Here is an 8,752-nt window from a genome sequence, read left to right as displayed (position 1 = left end):
AACGTGAAGTTTTTCTAGGAGTGGTCCTTATTTTAGGGACTTGTCAATCCTTAATAATTGTTCAAACGACATAAGTGGATATTCAAGATATTTTAAAGTTGGAACTGCGTGTAATATTCAACCGAGATTGACCCCCTGCTGTACAGATCGGGGTACTTCGAATTCGACGTAAAAGTTTAACTGTTTAAACTATCGTGCACGGTGCAGATGCTTACTAGTATGCCGAGGTCATTGCGATTCTTTTGGGATTTACTGGAGGCAACCACCACCAAATGTTGTTATCTACTACACAAAGGAACCTCAATGTTTCAAGGGAAATATTTGTTCCCGTTGGAAGTGGTAAGTATAAATGTCGAATTTTCTCTGTTATTTTTCTTTGAAAACTGTCTTTGATTGCTAGACAATTTTGATGCAAGTTCTCATGATGTGTCAATGCAAACAATTCATTTGATGAAATGATTCTTTTTAAAATAATAATGATTAAAATGATAAATCCCCACAGTAAAAAAAAACCATTAAATCAATCTGGGGGGGGGGGGGGGGGGGGGGGGTGTTAATGTAGGGATTTTTAAAATCTGTACTACAACACAATGTTTATCCACAAATCATTGAATTAAGAAACAATAGAATCACACAAAAACAAGATGAAAGTGGTGAAAAGTGTTTATTGTCTTGCAAGCTATGTACATATCAGCATGCATGCATAAAAAATAATATATATCAAAATTACATCATATTATTTTTGACTGATTTTTTTTTACTAGCTACTTTTCACATGTGTTTGTTTTTTGGATTCCTAGATTTAATAACTATTAAAGGATGAATGAATCAGTGTGAGAGGGTAGTATATGTACATGTATGTATGTGACAAAAACCGAATAATAAATTATATAAAAAAAATAATAATATATATTTATTCATGTAATTATGCAACTATAAGAACCATTATGTGTGTGTGTGTGTGGGGGGGGGGGGGGGTGTTACAGGTTGATGTATATCATTAATTTCTCTAAATTTAAGCTGAATGGATTATAAAATTCAGATGGTTTAACATGACACAAAATCTGATGATTTATTTGCATGCACACAGGTACTAAAGTGTATTAGTGTGACATACATGTATATACCAATTACCAAAGCTCGATAATGAATACAACGCCCATTTCATTACAGATTTGGAAAATAATTATAGTCAAATCACCCCTACTGCAAGCCAATTATCAGACTGTATCAGTGAGTATATTTATTTATTTCAAACAAAAGATTTTAAATTCAGAACATGGTACATCTGACCTTGTCATATTGTCATAATTCATAAATTATTTAAGTTTAGAACTATTACAGATATGAGCTTAATTCCACATTTGACATGTATATTTCTTGAGACAAATCCTGACCAAAGGCATCCAATGTTATGATGTCACAATCCTTTTGTTTTAACTCACTTGACAGACATACATGTAGAATATAAAAACTTTAACTTTGACAATAACATAAGAATGGTTAGAGATGGGGGTTGGATATTTCAGAAATGTGTGTTCCTTCATGTCATATGATAGTAACATTTTTACCTTACGACCTTGACCCTTCATATTGAAGTTTTATGTGATGTCACCATGCCACACACAACACATACATGCATTTTTAATTCATGACTGTTATAAAAGATTTTAACCCACTCGACAAGTTTTAAACTCTCTTCAGACAATTCTTGTTTAGATAATTTCAAATACTAGCTCATATATATATACATATATATATAAGTCAGAGGTGATGTTTTGAAATCAGAATGTGGTTTAATTTTTGAATCAATGAATATATAGTTTTTTGGTTTTTTTTTTTTAGCTCACCTGAGCTGAAGGCTAAAGAATTAGGGTATGGAGGAGATCAAAGTATGATGTGGGAATATACAGGAAATTAAAACAAATTCTTTTCAAGGTTAGCAGGGCCACACTAAATCCTTTCAAACTGCAAATGGTCCTAATTTGTGTTGATTAAATTTTCATTTCTATGCACCCATGACGGGGGGGGGGGGGGGGGGGGGGGGGGGGGGGGGGGGGGGGCAATATCTGTCTGGAACTTGCTCATGTTAGTAATAAGGCTCTCATATTTTTATTCCTTATTATTTTGGCACACTGATTTTGACTGCGGATAACTCCGTTTACCTGATCAGGATATGGGGCTCACGGCGGGTGTGACCGGTCAACCGGGGATGCTTACTCCTCCTAGGCACCTGATCCCACCTCTGGTGTGTCCAGGGGTCCGTGTTTGCCCAACTATCTATTTTGTATTGCTTGTAGGAGTTATGAGATTGATCACTGTTCGTTATCTTCACCTTGCATAATAAGACATTTCTTTTGATATCAATTTTTTTTTTTTACTTTTCTGCTTGGCCTACTTTTAACAAAATTTAACCTACAGTAGGCAATTCTCCTGAACTATATATAAGGTAGTCTAGCCTTTTATGTTTAGTATTTAGATATCTTATGGCAAGAACTTTCATTTGATACCATGCTGTTTGATATTGTGACCTTGGTTTTGAAGTTTAACCCAGATTTTATTATATTGATGTTTTACATAAAGATATACAAAATGTGTATATTCTTTATTACCAGACTTTTAATTTAGTACCTGACCTTAGTCTTTAAAATAGCATGATTTTCAAAAAATTGGTATATAGTTTCTCAGCCACTTTGGATTGGGCTTTGATATAGATTTCACATATTATAGATTACTAATGAAAAGAGCTTTACTTTTGAACTTCTGACTTTGACCATGTTGACCTACTTTTGAAAAACATTCATTATTACCAGATCTGTTATATCTTGAGGGATTAGGTATTGGCTTAGTTTGTTTCACATGAAATGCCTAATGACCAGAATTTATTTTATATCATGACCTTTGACCTTGTGACTATATCAAACATATGATCTTGACTTTCTTAGTGCATCGCTTACAGTGCTATTTAAACATGTTCATCATTTTATTTCCATTAATTTACACAACTGTTGTTATTTAGATCTCAGCTGAGTCCAAGATAGGAAGAGGCTTTGGAGAGAACACAGAATTACTACAGACAAAAGACTTGTGAAGTTATAAGGGAATTTCAGAACTCATAGCTCCACTTCAATCTAGATATGTTGACAGTTATTTCACAGAAACACTTTGCAGCTGACAAAGATAATCAAATGATGACCACTACTTTAACTCTATGGTTGCAGCATATTTCAATTTTTGAAGTGACAAATTTTATTCCTGTTTGTGAACCAATATTCAAAAGAAACACTGCTATGGCATTAGACATAAATTAGAAGAGAGTGGTGGGGTGGCAAAATAAGATTCCATACTGTGAAATGTATCAATTGTTAATATACATGTATCAATATAAATTCAGTGCCAATTTTCATAATTTCTAGGGGAAAAGTTTGTTGGTAACAAATGTCAGAAATATGCACTAGCTCTTACTTTGCAAACCATGCTACTAAGTACCAGGCATTAAGACATGATTTGTTTATTGTCATTTGTTAAACAGAGACAGAGACAGTGATTTGAAGGGGGGGGGGGGGGGGGGTGGTCCAGAAAATGATCTAAAATTCGCATTAGGTCATATCCGATGAATTGATAAAGTAAATATGTTTATTATTGATTGCTAGTTACATGTAACCTTTTATGCATCAGTTGAAGATACTTTATGAACATTTTCTGTCACTGGGTAAAATTCAACAAACATTTTGTGTATCTGGAAGTGGTCAATATATATTTCAGCATCAGAGTAAACATGCATTAAAGCAAGTCTGCCAATCTGATGGAGGCAGAAAATGGAATATGGCATGTTATTTCATGAATGCAAAGGGAAATGCTTTACAAGAGAGTCAAAAAATGTCTGGTTAATGCTAAATAACTATCTAGATGTCCCAGAGAAAAGGAGAGGGTGTTTTCTACCCCTACCCCCCCCCCCCCCCCCCCCCAACCCCCTCGGGATCTGCCAATGTCAAGTTTGTAATGTGAGTGAATGAATTTAGATTCTTCATGATAGGCAATTTATTAAAATTTGATATACTGATAATTTTAACTTCATATATGTGTGTTAATTAATTGACTATTATCGCAAATCCTGTCAGAAATGACCTCTAAAAATCAACATTGTAAAATTTTATACAATGAATTACATAGGCATTTTTTTTGCCTTTATTATATAGAATGTATACAAAGACATGAAATTTATTTCTGAATGTTCATATGTTCTAGTAATTTTTCATGAATTTTAATCATTTAATCATTGATTTGTTATATCTACTTCATATTTATTTCTATTTATGTAGTTCAACAATCATCATTTAAGTAGTTGACCTTTTTGCACTTATTGAAAATTTTGAGATTTCAGTTCAACTTTTCACCATCAAACCTTGCTTTTCCCACTGAATTTATTTTTGTAACTTGAAATACACCTCTTCAAGTTTCTGGTTATACATAATCTATTTCTTTTGAGACATTGTATTGGGTTTTGTGAGATCTTATATTTTGATCATTATTTTGTAAAATATATTGGTGTGAAATATGTGCAATTTTAACAATTAATAAATTCATTCATTGGATGAATATACACACAAAAACCCTCTTAGTTATTGCATATAGTGTATATCTAACATATAAAATATTGCTTTTCTCTATTTTTTAGTTATATGACATTTTAGAGCTGTTCAAACATAGCACTTTTTTCCAATATTTCGTGACCTTTTTGCACCGAAAATTATCTCAAAGTTGTTTTTCCATGTTGAACCCAAACTAAACATGATAGAAACTTTTTATTCGGCAAATTTCATATTGGGGTCAGTAGGAACCTGTGCACAAAGTTTCATGAAAATCTGAGAGATAGCATGTGCCGACCTCTGCCTGATATCATAATGGACACCCTCTTAAATTGACAATATTTTTGAATAACTTATTTCTTATTACACAGTTGCAGATCCAGGATTTTCGAAAGGTGTGTATGTGTGAAAGTCATCTGTCTATTGATTCATCTACAGATATATTCATCTGTAAATATTGTCATTCTAAACCTGATTCAAGCCATCCTCACTTTGAATCGGGTTTGATATTCAAATATATGAACTCAGGCATCACCAGAGGGCGTATTACGCTGCGCTATAACACCTCTGTCAACATCTGAATGTCAAGATTCTTGGCAAAACCTATTTCTACCTATTGCATTATAAAGTATGATTTTACAAGTTTTAGTGTTAAGCTTAAAATCTTACAGTAAGTTCACAAAAACAACGAATTCCATAGTTATTCTAGTATTATTGGATGAATGAATATTTATATAAAACCTTTTAATTCGCTCAGGTGTCTCATATTTACCAGCTTCTGCGTTTATAAAATTCAGACAAGTGTTTGATTTGCTTAGATATGATCATTACAGTTTGATATGCTAAGTTAGTTTTAGTACGTTTTGATATGATTTTTAGACGTTGACAGAGGTATTAGTGGAGCGTAGCGGGAACGATAACTCTGGGTAGAGATTGGGAAACACCGCGGACTCGGAGAAGGTAAAAGGTGAGAGACTTGCTGACGGTACACCTATAACTAAGATAGCAAAACCGGTGAAAGATGAAATGAAACAACATTGTTTATTTCTAAGGATGAGCCAAGCTTTATCCAAATTTGGTTCAAATCCTGGTCTGGTCTATTGCATTTTCTCCCTTCCTCTTGAATGATTTTAGGCCTGTCTGTGTAGATCATGCCATTTATATTTTCTTCTTCCATTTTGGTACATTACCGCTCTTGGCGTAAACTCATACCGGCGCATGAGGTGCAAAGACGACTGTACAGGTGCAGGTTAAAAACAACAGTTTTACAGTGCAGTTAAAAACGACCCGTAGGTTTAACGTCTGATGGTGGTGTTCTGTATCTGGAACTTGAAGCTGTCCACAGATGTCGCACATACTGCTTCGGATGGTAAAGCATTCCAGATACGAATTCCATCAGGAAAGACAGATTTCTGGTATATTAGAGTCCTTGCATACCGTACGATGAAGCTGATGTTGTTGCCTCTCAGCGAGTTCGTCGGTTCCCGGATAGGTGATGATGGTATGTCTATCAACTGGTTGACTACCCTGCGTCTGTGTGGAACTTTATCGAAGGCCTTCTAAAAGTCCAGCAGTATTAAATCTGTCTGGTTCCGGTTGTCGATGTTCATAGCAAGGTCTTGAATTGTAATTGAATTGTAAGTATGAGCTGGCTTTCACAAGATCTTCGTTTGCGGAAGCCATGCTGAGCGTCATGAAGGATGTTGTGTGTATCTAGATGTCGCATGATGCTACTGCATACTATGTGTTCCAGCATCTTACAGGTTACTGAGGTGAGGCTCACTGGGCGATCATTCTCTGTTTTACTCTTCTCCCCCTTTTTGAAGATCGGTACCACATTGGCTGTCTCCCATTCCTTTGGTAATGTTCCCTGGTCTAATGATGCTTGGAAGAAGAGTTGCAGCATGGGCGCTATTTGTTTAGCCGTCTCCTTCAGTAGTCGACATGATATCTTGTCTGGTCCAGTTGCTTTGTGTATTTGTAGGTTGGTCAAGATCTTGTAAACCTCCTCTACTCCTACACTAATGGCAGGTATGTCTTTGTGTGGACTTGGTCCCTTGTCTGGTATTGTGTGTCCTCTCGTTCATCCTTGTTAAAAACAGAGGAGAACTGAGAGTTTAGAATATCTGCCTTCTTACTGCTCTCAGACTGTGACATCCCCTTGATGTCCTTTAGGAGTGCTACTCCAGCACTGTCGGTTCGTAGGCTCTTAACAAAACTCCAGAATCTTTTTGGATTTGATGACAAGTCTGGGCTGATGATATTGGTAACGTAAGAGTTGTACGCTGTTCTGCAAGTTCTTCGTGACAGCTCTTTGAGATGTTTATGACGCTTGATGTCTTTAGCATTTCCTGTTCTTCGTGCCTTCCGAAAGCTTTTCTTTTTCCTCCTCGATACTCTCTTCACTTCTTGTGTTATCCACGGCTGTGAGAATCTAGTGGATGTAAATTTAGATGGTATGTGATGTTCTTGTATGGCCAGTAGTCGCTCTTTGATGAAAGTCCACATCGTTTCGATAGGGCTTGTGGTGTTAAATGTCGAGCAGAATTATGTGGTTAGTGCATCACTGTCCTTCTGTATGGCATCCATGTTGGCTTTATTCCATAGGAAGATTTTGCGGGCAAGTGACTTATTCCTTCGTGAGGACACACTGGCTGCAATCTGCACAATATCGTGATCTGGGGAGCATTTATCCACCAAGGTTGGGCGGTTGGTAAGGAATAGATCAAGGGTGGCGATATCTCTGGGATTTTATTTCACCAGAGAGTCTGAGAGAAATTCTTATTTCAACACACGAATTGGCAAACAAAAACAAGCTGTTTCAAATATAATTTATCATGGTAAAAATTGGTATGTCAGAAATGCAATAAATAAATGGATTGTTTTCCCCTATACACAAATAAAATTTCATGAAAAGAACTGAAGGCATTAATCATGGTCTTGTGATGAAAGTTAGGAACACCTTGAGGAATTTAAAAGCTCTTAGAAAGTGCTGAAATCACATTTTATTCACAATAACATTATTTACGTGTTATTTTGCGAGAGTAGTCATTTACGAAAATTTAGTTCTTGAGAATAAACTCTTGCACATAGAAGATTTAAGTAAGAAATATAATGATTCACAAAAGTTATGTCTGGTGAATAAACACATTGTATTCATGCATAGATAAGATTTCGTGATGATATTTGTAAGTGTATGTGTTGATATTTGTAAGTGCATGTGTTGATATTTGTAAGCGTATATGATGATATTTGTAAGTGTATGTGTGATATTTATAAGTGTATGTGTGGATATTTGTAAGTGTATGTGTGGATATTTGTAAATGTATGTGTTGATATTTGTAAGTGTATGACTTGATATTTGTAAACATACAGCTTTTTTTCCTGTTTGAAATTTGCCAATGCCATATTCTAGGATGAATATAAAATATTCAAACTTCATGTTTATTATCCTCAAGTTTTGTAATTCTGCAAGTATGTTTAACGATTTTCAGCACATTGAATGTAAATACCAGTCATTATTCAAAGCAACATCACTGTTTTTCGTCATGCTATATAGTGATCTAGTCTCAAGCCTGATATCTTTACAAGGAAATGCCAAAGAATATATCATTGTATCATCTATCTAAAAATGAAATAGGCAGACCTTTACAAAGGATGTTACAGTGAAATGTTTGATGCAATGAAGCATCTGTTTTGAAGTCAATAAATTAATTAAACAAATAGCATACTTAATATTTTCAAATGATTAGACACTTATTAAAATATCAAAAACCTGTAATTATAAAATAGGTTTACAGCATCAAAGTAATTAGTATGGACAGAATTTAAACAGTCTTCATAGGAATTTCATTTAGATGTCATTCATTTTCAATTGACAGAAATTGGGTTTTTAATTAGCTTGGGGTGTTCAGATACTTGGCATGATAACCTGTCGATAATTAATTATTCATTAGCTTGGAGTGTTAGTTTACAAGTATGTTATATGGAAAGAGAAGTAACTCTTGTAATGGATACTTTATCTCCCCCGAAGATAGTCTGGTCCCCCTTCCGTATCACACCGGTAATTTAACCAGTCGAAATGAACTCAATTGTAGTTCAATACATTTAAAAGAAATACTTTTTTTCGTGCGCAATTTTTTTCATTTCCCCATTATTGTTTT

This window comes from Ostrea edulis, chromosome 3, assembly GCF_947568905.1.
Source record: "Ostrea edulis chromosome 3, xbOstEdul1.1, whole genome shotgun sequence".
NCBI lineage: Eukaryota > Metazoa > Mollusca > Bivalvia > Ostreida > Ostreidae > Ostrea > Ostrea edulis.
The sequence above is the reverse complement of the archived record's forward strand: the minus strand, read 5'-3'. Positions refer to the sequence as shown.